The sequence below is a fragment of the Nanorana parkeri genome, unplaced genomic scaffold, assembly GCF_000935625.1.
Source record: "Nanorana parkeri isolate BGI_ZX_2015 unplaced genomic scaffold, ASM93562v1 scaffold1818, whole genome shotgun sequence".
Taxonomy (NCBI): Eukaryota; Metazoa; Chordata; class Amphibia; order Anura; family Dicroglossidae; genus Nanorana; species Nanorana parkeri.
Window position 1 is genome coordinate 127,309 of NW_017308086.1, and position 22,219 is coordinate 149,527.

Here is a 22,219-nt window from a genome sequence, read left to right on the forward strand (position 1 = left end):
GAATGTAAAAATAGCTTCTTGAAAAGTCAAAATAAATGATCAGCAATCTGCTCGTTATAAACCCCGCAATTAATTTCTCGGCGCAATTAGGAGAAGTAAGAACAGATATGCATAACCATGCCTCTGTTCAGATATTGCACCCTCCTTGTCACAACAACACTGAAATAGGTCAGAGGCAACTTCCATGAAAAATGGAGCAGTATTTTCTAGACCAAGGCTGGTGCAGAATGAATACTCGTACTGGGCCATCTAATGATTAATACGCTGAGCGGGGTAGGTCCTGAATGTATGCTTATGCCTTATGTAATGGCTGGTGAGTGATACCGCCCGGTGTAATCTTCTGAAGGAAATACACCCTCGAGGCACAAATGGTTTGCAAACAGATCAATTCACTTCCCACGGAATACCTGCACAACTTATGCAGCTGGTAAACATAAAATGTCGCTCTTGAAAAGTATAGATATAAATTGTAAATGTTCGATGGCCGAGACCTGTAACCTACAAAATGCATAGTGGATGGGAAGGCAAAACAATCCAAGGCAAAACAAAAAGAAGGGAGGGAAAGGATAGGAAAAAGGAAATAAAAAGGGGAAGAAAAAAGCAAAGGAAAGGGAAAAAGAGGGAAAAAGGAAAGGAAAAGAAAAAGGGAAGGAAAAGGGAAATAAAAATGGAAAGGAAAGGAACAAGCAACGGAAACATGATAGGAAAGGAAAAAGAAAAGGAAAGGAAAGGAAAAGGAAAGGAACAAGGTGAGGAAAGGAAAAGGGAAAGGATAAATGAAACGAAAAGGAAAGGAAAGGAAAAAAAAAAGGAAAGGAAAGGAGAAAAGAAATGAAAAAGGAAAGGAACAAGTAAAGGAAAAAGGGAAGGCAAGGAAAGTAAAAGGGAAAGGAAAGAGAAAAGGAAAGAGGAAGGGAAAGGAAAGGAAAAGGGAAAATAAAGGAAAGGAAAAAGGAAAGTGAAGTAAAGGAAAGGAAAAAGTAAAAGAAGAAAAAGGAAAGGAAAAAGGCTCATAGCCATTTCTATTGTTATTCATTGTGTTGAAATCTAATTTTATCCATTTTGATCATTAATTATGTTTTTTTATGAAAAAATATTAAAAAGTAAAGAAATGTGGGGGGAGGGGGGGGGGTGAGGGAGTGAAGAGAAGAAAAGGAATGGGAGAGGGGGTGAGGGAGTGAAGAGAAGAAAAGGAATGGGAGCATAACCTTCTCAGCCTAAGGTGGTTACCTCGGGTGACGCCTCATTGGGGGGCAGCTGGGTGGTGGTGGAGTGGCCGGGGAGTGGCAACAGCTTTCCAGGTTGCTAAAAGCTCTTGGCTAAGTGGGACGATCTGGCTGATGTCCCACCAAGCTCCTGGCAACCAGTGATGACAGAAAACTGTGTGGGACACAAGACACAGCCAATGACAGAGCAGTGCGGCATCCGCCTCCCTTCCCCCAACACAAATATGCCCCCCCCCGTGACTATTCTTTGCCAGCAACCCCCCTTCCCATGATGGCATCCCCTCAGGCAGTGAATACCTTAGGGACAGCCTTGTATAATTGCATAATAATTTTGGGTGGACTAGGCCTTTAATGAATAATCTCTAGAATGATTAAAAATGGTACACTCATATATATTAGGATTTAACCTAAATTACTAAAGGGAATCATAAAATACTAGTACATTTTGATGTTGGCTGTTCATGACATTATCCTTATTTTCTATGCAAAAACTCAAAATTCAACTGAACAACGTACCTTTACTCAATTTATTTGTGTATTTTGAACCAAAAATCATCATTTTTAAAAAATTGATAATTTTTTTTAATCAAAAATAAAATATGTAATATTTTAGGCACGTTTTACTATTAGAAAAAAGCAACATAAAATGTTTTTATTTTTTTGGCTTCTATTAAAAAAAAAAATTTTACTTTTAAAACAGAAATTGAAACAAAAAATATATTTATATTTCAAGGTGTTTTAATGGATACCTTGCTTAGGAAACCATCTCTTTGGTGTTCACCTGGTCATCTGGATACATTAGTTTGTCCAAATCTCTGATAGGTAACAGCATAGCATGGAGATGCAAGGAATCTGGGAAAGAAAATAACCAAAAAATTAATACTTTTGTTAATAATTTCTGTTTATTGTATACAATATATAGGCATTAAAAGCAATGCTCTAAGTATTCAAAGGTTCGGGTTTTTTTTGTAACTTCTAATGTGATTACTTGAAGGCACCTCAAATTTGATATTTACATTTGGTGGTTGCTGTACAGTTTCTTATAAGCTCTGGGGACCCTCGTTTTAAATTCTTTGCTCTTGAGTTTTCAAGTATAAACAACTGCTATGAACATTGTGAGAAGGTCCTAATGTCAATGTTGCTTTTAAATATGTATTATTATATAGAGAATGCAAAAGGAAGACATGCAAGGGGAACAGGATCAGGAGCAATTGTGAGAAAAGGTCCCACTTAATGTGACACTAAACCAAAAACTTGCATTCAAGTACCTCTACTAGTAACAAAAATGTATCTTATTTGTGTATCACTCGGCTGTAGATCCTCCAATCATCTCTGAATTGGTGGTGACACTGTCCTTCCTTCTGGAGGGGGGCTACTTTTGTTCCCCATGGTCCCTGTGTGTGTTGTAAAGTAGTCACCACTCCAAGCTCGCTCCCGGGAAGGACTACACTCTCAGTACAAATTAGTAAACTAACATGAGATTGTAGTCCATCCCGGGGGGAGGAGCTTGGAGTGGTGACTACTTTACAACACACACAGGGACCATGGGAAAAAAAAGTAGCCCCCCTGCAGAAGGAAGGACAGTGTCGGCACCAATTCAGAGAGGATTGGAGGATCTACAGCCGAGTAAAAGTAGTGTTACCAAAAAAGAGCTGGTTTTACAACTCATTCCGAGTTTTCTGGCTTATAACTGGGATCCTGGAGCTGAGAGATTTCAAAGAGAACTGGGAGGGAAGAAATCTCCATTCCTGGGTCCGGACTTTAGTGGTGACCTGTGCAAAGCCCTTTATGAGGAGGATGCTGGGTCAGGTTCAAGGCTCCACCTGGGTGTCAGAGGAGGTCTCTGCAGGAGTCAGGAGGGCTCCACCCTGGGACCAGTCTGTGGCTGGCAGACTGAGGAGTGGGTCACCTGTGTGGTGAAAAGTGTTTGGTAATCAGACAACCTAAAGTCGGTGGACTTTGAAAGTGCTATTTTGGATGAACTGTACTTTGTGTTTGAAAACCCCTGCGAGGGAAAACATGTGTGGACGTTTGAGTTGGATTTAATAAACGTGGGCAAGGAAGCCCTTAAAAGAAGTCATAAGCGAGTGGATGTGTCCTTAAAGGAGAACTATGAGGTGAGTGCTTTTCACTCACCTCATAGTTCTAGCCGACCTGTGACAATGAGACTGTCACAGGTCGGCTCAGTAGATCGGGAGGTGAGCGAACACATACCGGCGGTCGCTCACCTCTCGATCCTGTCACAGCTCTCTGCCGTGACAGGGGAGGGGCTGGATTCCCCCCTCCCCGCTCCGATCCTCCAGCGCTGACTGGCGGAACGGACGGGGGAGGGGGCGGGTACAGCTGGCTCTGCCTCTAGATAGGCAGAGCCAGCTGTCACTCACGCAGCTGCGCGGATCCCGGCATAATTGTCTGGATCCGCTTCAGCTGCGGCGTCTCAGTATAAAGCGACCTACAGCTCGCGGTATACTGAGCCTAGGGTGACGGGAGGATGCTAGTTTGTGTCCTCCCGTTACCCTAAGGAGAACTATGGAGAAAAGCCTTAACCCCATAGTTCTCCTTTAATGCACTACTATTGGAAGCTAAATCCCACAATATATATATATATTTAGTTTTTTTGCAAAAAAAAAAATGCATTTGTGTAAAATAATAGTTACATCAATCCTATATTGTAATGCGATATCACGTTTAAATTTAGTAAATATATAAATTAAACATTATGTGACAGAATGCACAACACAAACGTATCATCTGCCCTCTAGCGGGTTCTGCAATATTCAGGGTGTGTGCTTCAATATGTGCCCCTTAAGACTGCTGGAAAAGCCAAGATTAGCATGTCACTGTTATGATGGAGACGGAAAGCTCCACATTCTTGAACAATAATTTAAATTCATCAGATTTGGTAGCCAATTGGAAAAAAGAAAAAAGAAAATTATGTTTCTTATTATTGCATTAAAACACAAACCATAAAAAAAGAATGTGCTCTTTTATAAATGGGAATAACATCTAAACAACATAATAAAAAGGTTTAAAGTGCATGTATTTTGATGTATTTAATTTCATTTCTTTAAAAATAAAACTCTTTGTACCTAAAAGCTAAAATGACCTGAAAATCCCATATTTTGAAGATCATAATCTTATGTACATAGTAAATGTCATTATGCAATTACTGTACAATTCAGATTTCAGAAGTAAAGTTTTCCCCCTGTGATGTGAGTGGCTAATGGTGGCCATTTACTGCCATCAGTAGCCATTTTGTGGAGGGTCCGATATCTAAAATCCACATTCAAAAGTAGATGAAAGCAAAGATTATTCTAATAGCGGCTGAGATCATTGCAAATTTCTGGCTTGGTAAGATCCTGCCTGCCCGCCTAAGGGAAATGTATCTTATTACTTGATGGCATGTTGTGTACGGTAAGGTAAAAAAGCAAAAAAGGAAAATAGAAATAATTAATTATGTAAATGATGTTTAGATAAATTGATGAGATATTGGTTTATCTGTATGGAAGGAAGAATACCTCTAACCTAAATTACTGTCATACCAGTATTTGGTAGAATAGAAAACAAGATGCCGCTGTAGATGTTTGAGTCTTGTTTTAATGCTTCTTCCAGAGGCCGTAATTCTTGCTTTTTATTATTATTGTTATTGTTAATAATAAAAAGCAACATAGCTAAGTCAGTTATCACATCAAATAAACATCACATAAATTTGTTACATAGGTACATTACACCATGCAAAAACAAAATACATTTGTATCCAGTTTTCTCCAGACAGCTTTCATAATTATAATAATAATAATAATAATTATAATATCTCCCACTCTGACCACCTTTAGGTGATTTCTTAAGACTCATCTCTTTAGGGAAGCCTATCCCAGGGCTGTAGCTACCATGGGGCGAGTGAGGCACTCGCCTCAGGTGCAGCTGAGAGAGGGAACAGCCAGAGCCGGCCTGGCTGCGTCTCCACGCCCCTGTTGCCATGGCGAGCACAGGGCACCATTGGGAACAGGGGCACCAGACTGCCAGCACAGCCGTGGCTCGGCAGGGAGAAGAGGGGCGGCACAAGCTCCAGCTTCTCCTCGGATCCCCGCTGCTCTCCCCCCACCTGTATGGGCAGAGGAAGCTGTGTCCTCAATCTCTTTTTCTATTTCAAAAGGGAGATGTCAGGGGTCTAAACCCCCAATATTTCCCCGAAGCACCCCAAACAGTAAAAAAATAAAAAATAATAAAAAAAAATAAAAAACAAAAACACCCCCCCAAACACACTCATGTACACATACCGTACAGTATTACTAGGCCTGTGCAAATACTAACAATTTGGTTGGGATGAAATGAACGGAAACTAAAGATTTTTTTTATTTGTTTCATCAAACAAAACACATTTTTATGCTATTTTGGATTCTATCATGGGTGGCGGGGCGCATGACGTGACATACTGCAAACATCTGTTGGGGGGCACAATTTTCTGTCCTTGCCTCGGAGCTAGCTACGGCTCTGGCCTATCCCACTTCAACTTAAACACTCAACCACCACGTTGTCAAACAATTCATCCCTACACAGCTACCTCCTTATGTATCACTGGCCCCTCCCAATAAAACAATTCTGATGTTATGAATTGAAATAAAAAATGTTATGCAGTCAGCTTTCAACACAGGAGTTACAATATCAGAATATGCTAATGGAAACTCCTTTCACTTGATCTAAATATGGAAAAAAAAGTACTTTATTCAGGCAAAATTCCATAACTTATAACAGAAAGAGGATACATAAGAGATCACAGGCCACAAGCTAATCGCTCAAATTCCATATTAAAACCATTAGAGAGAAGTCCAGTGGTAAAACTGCATTTCTTATGGCTGGTTTCACAGCGCCGGCATTACGATAAATCCACAGGGGCCATGAAACTGCCTGTGAACCATTACGGGATCTGTAAGCAGCTCGCTTTATCACTGTAGGCTGCTGGATGCATTCACAAGGCTCACTAAGTGCAGACCGATCTCAGAAGTATGACTTGTCCAAAGCCAGCTTATAAATGATTCTCACATAAGTTGCTATGTTTCCCTACTGTTATTCATTAATTAGAATCAGCTGTGGGGGTTCCAGTGACAAGCAGAAAAACAGGAGTATGAAGGGGTTGAAAGAGGACAGTTGAAAGCTGAACACATAGCAAACAGCTAACTGCATATTTGGAATTCATAGATGTGAATAGCTGTCTTTCCTGTCAGCTCTGACAAGTACCATAGCCATAGAGGTGACCTCACTTCCCTCCATAGAGGTGACCTCACTTCCCTCCATAGAGGTGACCTCACTTCCCTCCATTGCAAGTGAGCAAAACAGCTTGATCACCCGGCATGATGATATAGATGAGGAAGGAGCATCACCATACTGATGATGCAATATCTACTCCAGTCACCAAGCTCTTGACAGTTTACTATCTGGCCTTTTCTGAAGGTCGTTTAGTACTTCCCTCCATAGAGGTGACCTCACTTCCCTCCATTGCAAGTGAGCAAAACAGCTTGATCACCCGGCATGATGATATAGATGAGGAAGGAGCATCACCATACTGATGATGCAATATCTACTCCAGTCACCAAGCTCTTGACAGTTTACTATCTGGCCTTTTCTGAAGGTCGTTTAGTAGATGAGGTCCAGGTGCATGAGCAGTCAGTATTATGTCAGTTACTGTGAGCATATTTAAAGTATGAGCTCAACCATTAAACCAGGAGTTGTCTTTATGATGAGGTGTGTCAGTGTGAATTCCTCACATGATCAAGCTAAAGAAAAGGACAATATTTTATACAACCAACAACCTGTCGAAGACATCTGCATTGAGAGCCCATGTGACAGGGTGACAACTGAGGAGCACAACTGGAAGACAGTCAGAGCATTGTCACCCTATAACAGGAAGTCCCCGAACAAGAACATTCATGTCGGGTCCCCGGGGATTATTTTAATAAAAGTTGAAGATTAAAAAAAAAAAATCTAATACTAATATGATTTTAACATGTTAAGTCTGGTAAGAGATTTCAGTGATTGGGTTTATATATACTTTACCTATAAAAGTCTTTACAATTATGTTTAATATCTGTACACAATATTTGTATTTCAAATATATAATATATATATTTAACACAATGCAATACATAATTCCTTGAAAGAGAATTATGAGGTCAGTGTTTTCCCCCATAGTTCTCTTTAGGGTCACGGGAGGACATATTCTAACCTCCTCCCGTGACCCAAAGCTCAGTGCAAATACCTGTTGTGCTGCACGTCAATAAAACAGATGCTTGCTCACCACATTGGAGTGCCGGTGTCTATGCTTCTTCCAAAGCTCAGTATATCGCAGGGTATTGCCCGTGATATACTGTAAGCGCCGCTGCCGAGACAGATCACAACAATACTGTCGAGATCCACCCAGCTGCGTGAGTGACAGCTAGCTCTGCCTATCTAGCGGCAGAGCCAGCTGTGCCCTCCCCCGTTCGTTCCTCCGCTCCGTGCTGGAGGATCGGGGGGAATCCCTGTGGGGGGGGGAGGGGTGATGACTGACAGTCAGCGCGCACTGCAGGGAGACGATCGGGAAGTGAGCGGATCAGTACATGTTTCTGCTCACTTCCCGATCCATAGAGCCGACCTGTGACAGCTTCTTTGTCACAGGTCAGCTCTAACTATGAGGATGAGGGGAAATCACTCACCTCATAGTTCTCTTTTATATCAATATAAGTTTACAAAAGGGAAAATACAAAAGAACATGTTTTCATATAGATATCATGTCTCTGAATAAAACATTGGAAGAAGGAAGGGGAAAAGAGGAGGGAGGGGTCACTTCTCTGAATCATTCATCTGTCTGTGTAAATGTTAACTACTGAGCTCGTTAACAGCTTCTTATTCCATGCAGCATTTAGAAGTCAGGAACTATTTTAAATGCATTAAAATAATCAAATAGTGTAAAGTTTTACTTAAAAACATATGTACAACAGAAAATGTTTTCTTTCAGCAATAATTTCTCTGAATAAAAAGTTGTAGTAAGAGTGGGAAAAGTAGGGGGGAAGAGTCATTGCTCTGAACCATTCATTTGTGTGTGTAAATGTCATGAGATTTCTTTCAACAGATGGAAATTTGTTTTGTATTAATATGTAAAAACTTTAAATAAAGAATATTAAAAAAAAACAGGAGGTAAAAAAAAACTGGAACACAAAAAAAAAGAAAAAAAAAGATAAATAAATATAATAATATCTTACTCTAAGGGTCAACTTGCTTGTCTAGTAATGCCATGGACAGGGGAGTCAGTATACTGTGTGCTGCACATTCTGGGTGGAGGGAGCCATCGGTACACATTATGAGGAGGGGTGCTGGTGTACCTCTGTGAGTCTATGTGAGTGCTATGCATTGCAGTTGTACTCTAAGCATAGATTGGCTGGGTGATGTTCCCTCAGGCCCATGACATCCTAGGCTCAGAGAAAGCTGGTTGAATAATGCTGACCATCATTCAATCCAGAAGAGAAGCAACATCTAACGGCACTAAGGAATCACTGTAATGGACAGCTCTCGATTGAAGGTGAATATTGCAGCAAAAGCGGCATTTTTTTATTTTTAATATTGCTGGGCCAGTTTTATTTTATTTGATGAAAGTTCTGCTTTAAGTATGCAAGTGGATAAATGTCAGAGCACAATGAAAACCAGACAAGGAAAAGATGTTAGTTAAAACATTCATTAAGAACAGTGTCCACAGGAGCAAGCAGAATCATAGACCGGAACAAGCCAGAGTCAGGAGCCGGAGTGGGCAGTCGCTCAAACCAAGAGCAGGAACACGGAGATCAGCGTCGCCAGGAACAAGCCAGGAGCAGGAGCCAGAGGAGAACGTCAGCCAGCATCGGGTCATACGCTGAATCAGGATGCACTGAGCGGCAGGAATGCACTAGCAGGAAGACCACGCACGGGCAAGGAAAGACCGGACTGAGTGGTTTATATGTAGTGAGTGGGGTGACATCATCACTCAGAGACAGGAAACTCCCATCTGACTCTCTCAGATGATGCTCTCCTGTCTGGCCATAAGAGGGAGCCTGGGAGTAGTGAGCAATGTCCCAGAGTCTGCTCAGGCAAAGAAGGAAACAGGTGAGTACAATGGCAGCCAAGCCAGAATGCTGCAAACCAGTAAAGTCAGGGTGGAACCCTGACAATACGTAGCCCGGAGGCTAGCAATATACAGACCACATATTACATTTGCATGCACCATTTTGGCAGACTCCCCTGATTGTCATAAAAACAAACAGAATTTTACAGATCACCTTGCGGGTTCCCTGGATCATCTTATACCACGCGTACACAGACCTCAGGTATTCTCTGAGTTGTGGAAATGTTCTCTCTTCTCTAATATCCTTTCATTTTACAGTAGGTGGTCTATTATTCTCACAATTGGATTTTGATGGTGGCATAAATCATGAATATAGATAAAAAAATAGATTACATTCTAAAAAAAAACACGCTACTCGCCTTTACTTTTACTTGGTTTTAATTTACACTAGAGAGGCAAAGATTCCTTGGGAAAAAAAGTACAATATGATCATCTGCTTGACAGGTTATTTCATTGTTAATGGTCTGTAGAAATGAGAAAGCAGATTTGCAAAATTAACTTTTCATTCTAATGCAGCGTTTCGAAGGCAGGAACGGTTTTAGATGCATTAAAATAATCGAATAGTGTAATTAGGTAATGTTTTACTCAGTTAATATTTAGCAATATCTGTATTAAATGCACAAGAGGGGGTTTGTGAGATAATAATAATTTAAAAAAACTTGAATTTTTTTTTATTTACTATCTTTTTTTTATAGTTTTTGTTTGTTATTTGTATTCATTTTACTGTATATTAAAATGTACATGCTGTTGGGAGGCAATAGCCTGCTATATACTGAGCTTTGGGTCATGGAAGGAGGCTAGTATATGTCCCCCCGTAACTCTTAAGGGAACTATGTGGAAAAACACTTACCCCATGGTTCTCTTTTAGGCTGGGTTCACACCTAGATGTATCGAATATCAATGGATACGCGCGGCAAATATGCCCCAAAGAAGCTCCTGTACTTTACTTTTAAAGTACCTCTTTCTCAAGCTCTAACCTTAGAAAGTTTAGAAAAGAGGTTTCCTCGAAACGCGTCGCTCCCCGGTGATTCCCGAGTCTTCCTTTCACTCCTGACTCGCAGAGCAGGCTATCTATAACAGCCTTTTTACCAGTTTCCCCCACATACGGCCAGACGCCACACGCGCCGCTATTACCAGACCACCAGGGACAGGACCGATCTCTGTTCCAAACACCGTCCTGACAGCTGCAGAGACAGGTGTTTGTTCAGCTGAAGCACCATTGAGTCAAACCCAGCATTCCGCCCATACACCGCCCCTACTCTGGTCCACACAAGAGTGACACGGACACAGTCTCTGCACTGCCTCGCCTCTCCCTCCGGTCAACATTTCTCCACTGTCCAACCGCGTCCGGCATCTCCTGCAACTCCTCCAGCCTCCGATCCTGGACCACTCGATCTTCCTGCAAGGCCGCCCCTCTCCTGGTCCTCCCCCATTCAAATGTAAGTGTATGCTCTTTTTCTACACATTTTTTTAGTACATTCTGCCAACACCAATGTTTTAATCATTTACCCTACAAGTTTTGCGCCCTGTTGTGAGTACTAAGAATTACAGGCCTACAATATAAAACAACAAATTTCCATGAAAAACAATGTACCGCTTTGGCATGCTAAAATCCTGCATAATCGTACCACCAGGGAGGTTAAGTAAATGAACCCCAATATCACCAAAATAAAGCCTGGTTTGTTCTAAAAAAAATATATGGGGTCTATTCACTAAGCTGCCGTAGGCAGCCGAGTGAACGACCGACATGAAGTGACCAAACGCTGATTGGCTATTCACTTCAGGCTGGTACGGCTGATTTCAGCCGAGCCTCTGTGGGACTGAGCAGAGCAGAAAAATAGTTACAAAATAACAAAAAAATAAATAGAAAACGATTGTGCGGAGCTAGCAGTGACAGCTAGCTCCGCCCAACTGTTTTCTATTGGCCGGCGGTTCTGCTGCCGTTAAAAAAAACAAAAAAACATTTTCGCCGTAGGAGTGGATTGCTAGATTCCTATTGGCTATTTCAATTTGCAATAGCCAATAGCAAACTAGCTATTGCACCCGCCCTCTGCTGCTGTCAATCACTAGTGGGGACCTGGTGGAGAGCTGCAGCAGTGGGCGGGTGCAATAGCTAGTTTGCTATTGGCTATTGCAAATTGCAATGCATTCCTATGGTGAACAATGTTTGTTTTTGATTCTGACGCCAGCCAACGGCTCCGTGTCAGATAAAAAAATAAAATAAAAGGCAGTGTTTCTCTCCTGGGCGGCCGGGAGCAGGAGGCTGTCTGGAGATCAGTGTCCCTGGTTAGCTGGTAACCAAGGACGCTGATCTCTCTCCAAGTGGCTGGAGCCAGCCGTAAGATCACAGCTGGCTCCGCCCAGCTGTCAGAAGCAGGCTCAGCCAGCTTCAGCTTTCACCTCGGCTCAGTCGAGCGGAAGCATATGCCTTCGGCTCGACTGAGCCGCCCGGCCGACTTCGGGAGCTGTACGGGCGATACTGAATAGCCCTTACAGCAGCCCTTCGGTTCTACTGTACCGAAGGGGTCCTGGGGCCGAAGCTACAGCTAGATCCTTCGGCTGCTTTGTGAATAGACCCCTATGTAATACTTTCTAATCTTAAAGTTATGCCGAATAAACAGACCCATACCAGAGATATAATGACTCTGGTCCATAGGGAGGTGTTCAGATATGAGAATGAAATGGTTAAAAACAAAATACCAGTAAATCTTAAGTAACATAATCCTTGTTCTGGATCTCTGATACCTGAAGCCAATCAATATGTAATACACTATACATTTTCAGTATAGAAAAAGCATGTTTTACTAAAGCAAGTACTTTGGAATACATAATCGATAGAACTCAAAGGAAATGCTTAGTCCAGGTTTCAAGACTTCTAAATGATTCATGCACACTTGTTCTAATATATGTTTGAGTTGTAATCCATTCATCTTCCATCATGAATATTTAATAGAGAATAGTTACCAAAAAGTTCTCAGCTCTACATGTATAAGTATCAGGAATTAAGTGATAGATAACTGGCTATATTAGTCCTTGTTCCACCGCACTCCAGACTGGTCTCCCAATGTCATAAGATGGGTGCTGGTATGATCTGCGGATGGCGCCGTGTAAATCCAAATGGAGAAAAGAAGTCACCCGCATTCCCAAGGTCAAGTATGTAGTATGTCTTTAATAAAGATGCTAAACAATCATGGTGACACCAGTGAACGATGTTTTGGAACCGTTAGTGGTCCTTTCATCAGGCAAACACTGTGGCAACCATACAAACAGCAGTGAGGCAATACATGTACGGTGACAAACCATCATAGAAGCACCACTGTTTGTATGGTTGTCACCGTGTTTGCCTGATGAAGGGAGCACTAACAGTTCCAAAACGTTGTTCACTGGTGTCACCATGATTGTTTAGCGTCTTTATTAAAGGTGTTCTACATAGTGGACCTTGCCAGGTGACTTCTTTACTTCTTAACTGGCTATATGCACAAGTACCGGGGTTGCAAGCAAAACGTATGCTCCTTGCTGATTAGGGGCATGTTGGACCTATGCAGAGAAACCACTGCCCCCATGCAGAGAGCAAACATCCTTCTTCGGATAATGCTGGCAGGGGACAGGCTTTTCTACTTAGGTCATCGCTGCTTTCTTTAAGATTTTGTACATCTCTTATTTTGATGAACCGAGTATGTTTTAGCTGATTTAATCTGAAATTTCAGTTAAGCAGGTTAATGCTTTGAATTATTATTATTTTTATTATTATACAGGATTTATATGGCACCAAGAGTTTGCGCAGCCCATTACAAAATGGAGGGAGACAGTACAGTTACAAAACAGGGGTGTTAGGAGAGCCCTGCTCGTGAGAGCTTACAACCTAGAAGGAGGGGCAAGTGATACAAAAGATAATGATTGTGTGGGATGAGTTAATGGAAGAAGTGAAAGGACACTTATGTTGAGGTGTGATAGGCTTCCCTGTAGAGATGAGTTTTCAAGGTTCTCTTAAAGGTGGACAGAGCAGAAGATAAGCAAATAAATTGGGGTAGGGAGTTTCAAAAGATGGGGGACACCCTGGAAAAGGCCTGGAGGTAAGCATGGGAGGAGGTGACGAGAGAGCTAGAGAGCAGGAGGTCTTAAGAGGAGCAGAGAGGATGGTTTGGGTTGAGGTTGGTGATGCAGCCGGGGGCAGACTTGTAGATTGCTTTGTATGAAGGTAACCAAGAGCTATGTGTCTACAACCAGGAATCCCAATCCTGCAGCCCCTACGGTCCTATACACTCAACTAGGGGATGAGAATTGCAGCCCTGCTTTACTCCTGAATCATCTCCTTTCCACACTGCAGCCCCACTTTACTCCTGCAGCATCTCCTTTCGCCTTGCATCCCTACTTTACTCCTGCAGCATCTCCTTTCGCCTTGCATCCCTACTTTACTCCTGCAGCATCTCCTTTCCATCTTGCAGCCCCGCTTTACTTCTGCAGCATCTCCTTTCCGCCCTGCAGCCAGGGCTGGATTTACTCTCTCTGCTGTCCCAAGGCCAGGGTCCTCAATGCGCCACCTCCCCGCCAACCCACCCTCCCCATGGAGAATAGCAGACCTGCAGGCTGCACACAAGGGATCTCAGTGACATCACCGAGATCACTTGTACAGAACAAGCGGCGGGCCTCCTACTGTACATTTGGCTCTGCTTGCCCAAAGCAGGGCTAAATGTAGGAAATAACTACCCGCCCGGCGCCCAGAACTTCATGTCCCGGGCATCAGGAGATAGGAATTCCACACCCCAGCTGCCCCTCTACTCCCTCCCTGAAATCCGGCCCTGCCTGCAGCCCTGCTATACTCCTGAAGCATCTCCTTTCCGCCTTGCAGCCCCGCTTTACTCCTGCATCTACTTTCTGCCTTGCAGCCCCACTTTACTCCTGCAACATCTCCCTTGCACCTATTGTTGCCTAATTGCAACCAAATCAGAAGTCACAGGGTGGGGAGATTGACACATCCCAAGGGTGGGTTAGATGGGAGAACACAAAACAGGATTGGGGCACCTGGTGTTAGGAAATATATCTCCTGGTAACCTTCATACATAATATTTCATTGACCTTGTCACTATCTCTGAATAAAACAGAAAGCAGTCTGTATCATAATAGTTCTTTTTTTTGGCATAAACAATGTATCTACCCACGTTTCCTCTAAGTTTCCTCTAAACGGCAGGTAACCAAGAGCTATGTGTCTACAACCAGGAATCCCAATCCTGCAGCCCCTACGGTCCTATACACTCAACTAGGGGATGAGAATTGCAGCCCTGCTTTACTCCTGAATCATCTCCTTTCCACACTGCAGCCCCACTTTACTCCTGCAGCATCTCCTTTCGCCTTGCATCCCTACTTTACTCCTGCAGCATCTCCTTTCGCCTTGCATCCCTACTTTACTCCTGCAGCATCTCCTTTCGCCTTGCATCCCTACTTTACTCCTGCAGCATCTCCTTTCCATCTTGCAGCCCCGCTTTACTTCTGCAGCATCTCCTTTCCGCCCTGCAGCCAGGGCTGGATTTACTCTCTCTGCTGTCCCAAGGCCAGGGTCCTCAATGCGCCACCTCCCCGCCAACCCACCCTCCCCATGGAGAATAGCAGACCTGCAGGCTGCACACAAGGGATCTCAGTGACATCACCGAGATCACTTGTACAGAACAAGCGGCGGGCCTCCTACTGTACATTTGGCTCTGCTTGCCCAAAGCAGGGCTAAATGTAGGAAATAACTACCCGCCCGGCGCCCAGAACTTCATGTCCCGGGCATCAGGAGATAGGAATTCCACACCCCAGCTGCCCCTCTACTCCCTCCCTGAAATCCGGCCCTGCCTGCAGCCCTGCTATACTCCTGAAGCATCTCCTTTCCGCCTTGCAGCCCCGCTTTACTCCTGCATCTACTTTCTGCCTTGCAGCCCCACTTTACTCCTGCAACATCTCCCTTGCACCTATTGTTGCCTAATTGCAACCAAATCAGAAGTCACAGGGTGGGGAGATTGACACATCCCAAGGGTGGGTTAGATGGGAGAACACAAAACAGGATTGGGGCACCTGGTGTTAGGAAATATATCTCCTGGTAACCTTCATACATAATATTTCATTGACCTTGTCACTATCTCTGAATAAAACAGAAAGCAGTCTGTATCATAATAGTTCTTTTTTTTGGCATAAACAATGTATCTACCCACGTTTCCTCTAAGTTTCCTCTAAACGGCTGAAGTTATTATCATTTACTCACCTTGCTAATCTGATAACTGATGAATAATAGGCATACATTAATGAAAGAAAACTGAAATCTAATTATCATCATGCCAGGATATGTGAATTATCATTTGTAATAGTTGCAGTTTTCTTCTTTTTTTTTTTTTACTCAAGCGTTCTTGTTAATTATAGAAAAACTGCACATTTTGTGTAAAAATTATCTGTAGGTCAATTATAGACACTGCAAGGACTTTAGCAAACTTCACTGCGGATGCCTACTTGTTCTTAAATCTAAAGCCACCTTAGAATATAAGTCCAGCCAAAACTTTTTTGGCTAGAGTGGTAAGAGAGATTTGGAACCACTGTCAGGTTTTTACTGCTATCCATGGATATGCTAGAGAGATTTATCCTTACTTCCTGTCTTGCTGACAACTTTTACCTGACAGGAAGTGAAGGTAACTTTCCAAAAGCAACACAGACATTGCTGGATAAGGGTAGAACCCCTATAACAAATGCAACATTAGGATTCTTGTGACGGGACACCACATCCTCTAATGATTGACCCCGAATTGAGGTCTATGTATCAGACCCAAGCTAAATTGACTTCAAAGGTGTCCCATGATCTTCAAGCGCCGCCATCTTGGTGTATACTAAAATCGACTCCAATACGGCGGCGCGCATGCGATCTGGCCTCTACGATGATGGATATATGGCGGATATATGGCAGATGGCAATATGGCTGCCAAAATCGACTCCAATATGGCGGCGCGCATGTGATCTGGCCGCTGCATGTTCAGCGTGTGACGTCACATGCTCCGCCTCCAAGATGATGGATATATGGCGGATATATGGCAGATGGCAATATGGCTGCCTGCGTGTTCTTAAAACAAATCTATGTATGCCCGAATATCGTTTTAGTATATTCGGCCAGATATTAAATTCGTTATTTCAGATTTGGACAAACTGCCGAATCAACATGATTTGCAGGTTCGTCCGAATCAGAATGCACATGTCTAACTGGCAGCCAGGGTCCCCATAGTTTATTGGGAACCAACCAGAGTGGTTCACAATCACGTGATCAGCTCTGACATATTGATAATATGCAGCCTGTAAGCCTTCAGCCTGCAGATGAACACTGCCTTCTTCAAGCTACAGTGTTCATCTCTGGAACTATTTATTTAATAGTATAACTGTCAGATACAATTGCATTATTAATTTTTTTTTATTAAAAAAAGGAATGAATGTACATTATTGTTTGTATTTTTGGTAATTTCTCAGCCTATATCAAAAGTAGAGCAGGGTATTTTTATTAAAACAATGTACCAGAAAAAAAGCTGTATATGCCCTTAGAAAAATATATTTGAAAAAAAAAACAAATTAGGTATAAAAATTAGTCATTGAGTTATTGTTAATTTAACTGACAATGATCCAAATTTGTCTTGTGCACCTACCATGTTAGCTCCCAAGTAAAAATGTTTTATTTTTCTTTTATTGAATGGGAAAGTGTTAGAGACTCAGTTTTTCACTGCCATCTGCGACCCTATTGGGCAGATGGAGATGGAAAGGGTTAGAACAGGGGTAGCCAAACTCCGGCCCTCCAGTAGACATGTGCGATTCGTTTCGAATCTATTCTATTGGTATGAATTTCCTAAAATTCGTAAATTCGTAAGCATCCGAAATCCGAATTGCAGTTTCCGAATTATATCCGAAATACGAAATTCTGTTAACGAATTTCGGATCCGAATTTCGTTGAAACAGGAACTAATATTACCCCTGTAAATGAGGTTGAACAACATGACAAGATTTTTTTTTAATCCGAAATACGAAATTTGGATCCGCTGCTGCTGAGGGTTGCATTACAATACAGGCAGGAAATACGAAATTCAGTTAACCGATTTTCGTTCCATTACGAACATTCGTTATGATGAAGTTAAAAAGCAAAAATACCTTTTCCAGCCCCTCCCCCTGTCATGGCAGAGAGCCGTGACAGGATCGAGAGGTGAGCGAACCCGGTATGTGTTCGCTCACCTCCCGATCTACTGAGCCGACCTGTGACAGTCTCATTGTCACAGGTCGGCTAGAACTCTGAGGTGAGTGAAAAGCTCCCCTCCCCCCCTCATAGTTCTCCTTTAACAGTTACATAAGGACTGTCAACAAGCATGTGGGTGATGCTGGGCTTCCTAAGAATGATTTGCAAACCAAGTGTCACCTTGCAAAAACGTTGTCTTTATTTTAAAGATTTTAAACCCAATTTTATTGAAAACAAAAAACGCCAATTTATACAATATTGAATAAAGAAAAAGAAGACCAAAAATGTATACAATTTCCCTATAAAGCCCAAATCCAACAAAAACCTTCATTTTAATTGCGCCCCTCCCATTCCCAGATAGCAAGGATAACTTGCCACAATCTTGTGTCAGGGTTAAATTGTAATTCTTGTTAACTTGCTGCACACATTCCTGGCAAGTTGTAGACTTGTAGAACACTCGCAGCACAAGTTCTATTTGACACTTTTGGAATTTGTAACAAATTTGCTTGGCAATTCTACAGCAAGAGTCCTGCGGTTCTTAGCAAGAGCTCTGCGAGTGTACACAGCACTTTTGCAAAGCACGTTGATCCGGAGACTTGCAATGCAGACTTGCTGTAATTGTGCAACCGAATTGGGAAGCTCGGCAAGCCTAGCAATAGTTTAGCAAGTCATTTTCAAACTTGCAGCTCAATTGCTTGCTATCTGGGTAGTGTCAGCCTTAGATTAGGGACAGCGGGAATTTAACGAAACAGGATAAAAATGAACAGCCCATTAAAGGATAAAACAACAAAACCAGCTTTTGCTGCAACTTTTAACTTCAGACCAGAGATTTCCTCCCCAGTACTTGTTTATGCCACTAGATGTCCTCAGTCTGATGGCTTTCATCATTCAACCCGCTTCTTCTGAGTCCATGTCATCCCGGACCAACCCCCAACATGTGACTGGACAGTGAAAGGAGAAGCAGCACGGTGATAACCTCTTCAATCTGTTCACACCTCCTACCAGCATGCTCCTTGTCTGCACATGAACTGATTGGCTCCTTGTTCTGTTGCTTTCTCTCACACTCCAGCTTTGCTTTACAAGGACTGCAAGAAGCTGACACCAGATATTCACACTGCTTGTATGTAAAACATGCATTTAATGATTTATTAATGAATACAGAGCTGTGTTAATTTGTGTCTATTATAGCTGCCTGAGGTTCAGCTTTAATTTATACCCTTATTGTGTTTTGCTAATTTTGTAATAAATACATAGAGCTGGATCTCCACATCTACAAAAGCAAATATAACACACAGGGAACGCCCCTGCACCCTCCAATGAAAACTAAATTGATGCTTAATACTATCATTTGTATTGAAGCAATTCGTAGATTTATTGCCATTGCTATGATTTATTAGCATTTTTATACAAGATATAATTCGAAACATAAACACTGCATTTCCCTTCACAATGGCTTCTCCAAATGGCAGCCAAGAAAGTACAAGCCTGACGGGTATTTGAGTCGGTGCCAGTAGCTGGCGAGCAGCCCGGGAGGCACATGAAGTGGACCACTAGGGCTGTTTCGAAAGGCCCTGAGCAGAAATGGATAAACCGTTCCAGCTGAATTTATATTAATACATTTCCTGTAACAAATAGGAATCTACATCTTAAAAGTAGGTCCATATAAAGATATATATATATTTATATATTGTGACAGGGTACACGATTCTGTGTATGTCAGTGAGAGGTTGAAAAGGGCAGCTTTCCCTGACTAGGAAAGGGTTAAGCCTGGCCCAACAGGTACACCTCCTCTCTCTCTCTATTAATTACCCTGCACCTGATAGTGACTGAGAGGGGGAGAGAGCTCAGAGCGAGATCCAGGCTGCACTGGATGGACACAGACTGGAGAGTGTCGGCATATACGGGGAATAAGGTTCTGCCAGAACAAATGTATGTATTGGACTGTGGGTTTTTGTTAATTTATACTGGAAGCTGGAATAGCCGCTCCAGTAGGACGTAGTGAGGGACACTACTGTTTAGCCTCCTAAGGTGGAGTAGGCCTTTTATTTGTGTTACTTTTGAGTTCTGCTGGAAATTGTTTGTTTAAAGGAAGTATGGGGGCTCAATACCTTAGCTGCGATATAGATAGGCTTCTCCGTTGGGTGCCAGCCGTGTCATGTGTCCTCCCACTTTACACACACACATGACCCTCCATGGTGCCTCTTCCAGCAGTGGAGATCAGTGGTCCAGATCTGAAAATGTGTCTTGTTGCTGCCTCTTGCATCATGATATGGCTGCTTTAAGAATAAAGTACCCTTGTGAGGACCCCTGAGGATCTCTGTGATGGACACCTTTGTTAGCTGCGATATAGATATGCTTCTCCCTCGGGTGCCAGCCACATGGTGTGTCTTCCTGCCTAACACACACACATGACCCTCCATGGTGCCTCGTCCAGTAGTGCAGACCAGTGATCCAGGCCTGAAGAATGGTCTTGTAGCTATCATCATCATGATATAGCTTCTTTAAGAATTAAGGTACCCTTGCGTGGACCCCTTGGGATCCCTGTGATGGACACCTTTGTTAGCCAAAGGCAAGCACCCGTGGCTAAATAGATGGAAATTCCAACACACACTCCAAAATATTGTGGAAGCCATTTCCAAAAGACTGGAGGCTGCCCTAGCCACAAAAGAGTAGGAATTGGATAACTTCATATTATTGCCCATGGGATTTTGGTGATGGTCAGGTGTCCACAAATGTTTGCCACTTAATGTATCTCAATGCACAAAAGCATACATGTTGTACTGTATGTCTCACTGCAGAGGAGGACAAATAGCACTGAACAGCATCAATGGTTTGGACCCAGGGGAGACTTTCCTTGGCTCAGCCTAGAGAACATGAAATATCGATTTCCTATGAAGAAAAATAAGCTGAAAGGGTAATCTTAAAGCCATACGTTCACCTAACCGTTCTTCCCCATTTTTTATATCCAAGTAAAAAGCTAAGTGTAAATGTCCATTTAAACAGCAGGTAACCTGCAAAAAGGTCAAGAGGTCACTGTTAACCATTCGCTAATGTCGGAGGTCAAGGCAAATGGCCACTTTAAGCTTATTTATGTGGTTTTAAAAATTAGAGGCCCAGCAGCTGAGCACGGGTGAAAAGACCCGTCATGATAGAGGACACAACACATTAACTAAAAAGTAATTTAGGTTAATAGGAAACATCAGGCTTTCAAGTAACAAATTACATCTCAGCCAGTCGTTCCATGAAAAAAAAAAAATCTGCATTTACACGGCGCCAACAAGAAAAAATTGTTAATTGAACACATTCTTGTCAACACTGGTAACACGGCAATGAAAGAGGACTTATCACTTGTAAATGAGAACCAGAAAAGTAACTCGGCAACAAATCTTTCCTTAACCATTATGTTATCAGCAAGCTTACTGCCTTTCATGACCGATTCGGTTTTTCATGTAGTGAGAGATACGTGTACCATAGATGAATAGACCATTGAAAGTGTTTTTGTCAGATCTGTTCTGTAAGTGCAATACTAAAACATGGCGGTTTATCCTGCCGGGAATTCAGTAAGCTCCTAGCTTGATCTCTTACTTGTCTGCAACTACGGAACACTTCACACCATGTGATGGAGATGAGGACAGGAAGAGTTGTTTGCAGTCCAAATCAGGACTGATCAGCTTAAGGTGACAACATTACTCGGGGTCATAGCAACCTGTAACACTCTGGCTGGCTTCCCACCCAGCTTACTCTGACGTAGCTGAGTGGGACACTCTGGCCCAGCTCCTGGCAACCAGTGATGTCAGAGAGCTGGGTGGGATGCCTGACAGAGCCACTGGACCCAGAGGTAACAAGTGTCCACCAGCACCCGAAGACATGACCAGTCACTGACAGCACCCCCTCCACTGGAACAACCATTCCCTGACAGAAACCACCTCTCCCCCCGGCCTGCGACAAACAGTGTAGGATAGTGACACAGTGACACTACTCCTCCATGTCTCTACTCAGAACATGTTAAATGAAATAAAGATTGGCAAAAAGAAAAAAAAAACATTTAAGGAAAAGCAATGGAACGGATCGCAATGGAAGTCATCGGAGGTTTAAATTGCAACAGTTTCCAGTCCGATTTTGGTGTGAATGGGCCCAGTGGAATCACAAGGTGGGTGCGGCCCACACATGTGTGACACCATTGGAGGGGTGACACCAAAATGACTGACAGTCATTTTGGTGTCACCCCCTCTGAAAAGTCGGGCACTCGGTCACGGACCGAGAGCCTGACAGTTTTAGGAGAGAGGAGGGATCCCGGCGGCATACCTTATCCTGCCGAGTGAATGTCCCCTCCACTCTCTGCCGGCTTCCATCACCAAGATGGCCGCCGGCAGGTATCAATATATATTCAATCCGGGTGACAACTGTCCTCGGGACGCCCCTGAATGGGCCCTAAAAGAAATTGTGAGCATCACTTGCTGGATGGGTGTAAAAACTGATGAAGTGCCAACATCATCAGGCAGTGACATGGATACCAAAGAAGAACCCCCCACACACACACACACACAAACACACTGTGCATACTGTGACCAAGGATTAAGGTGAATATTTACAGCGTTTAGATTTTTATTCATTGACGTATGGTGGTTTGGG

General features: G+C 42.8%; 1 protein-coding gene across 4 annotated transcripts in view; it reads right to left on the reverse strand.

The window, feature by feature from the left end:
* LRFN5 (leucine rich repeat and fibronectin type III domain containing 5) overlaps window positions 1-22,219 on the reverse strand; it is a 157,577-nt gene that overhangs the window by 49,980 nt on the left and 85,378 nt on the right. For 3 of the 4 annotated variants that reach the window (XM_018571723.1, XM_018571721.1, XM_018571724.1), the window contains one exon: window positions 1,976-2,078. The gene's annotated coding sequence lies outside the window, so the exon portion shown is untranslated. Of the gene's footprint in view, window positions 1-1,975; window positions 2,079-19,372; window positions 19,384-22,219 lie in introns of those variants that run through there. The other variant, XM_018571722.1, reaches the window with a different exon arrangement.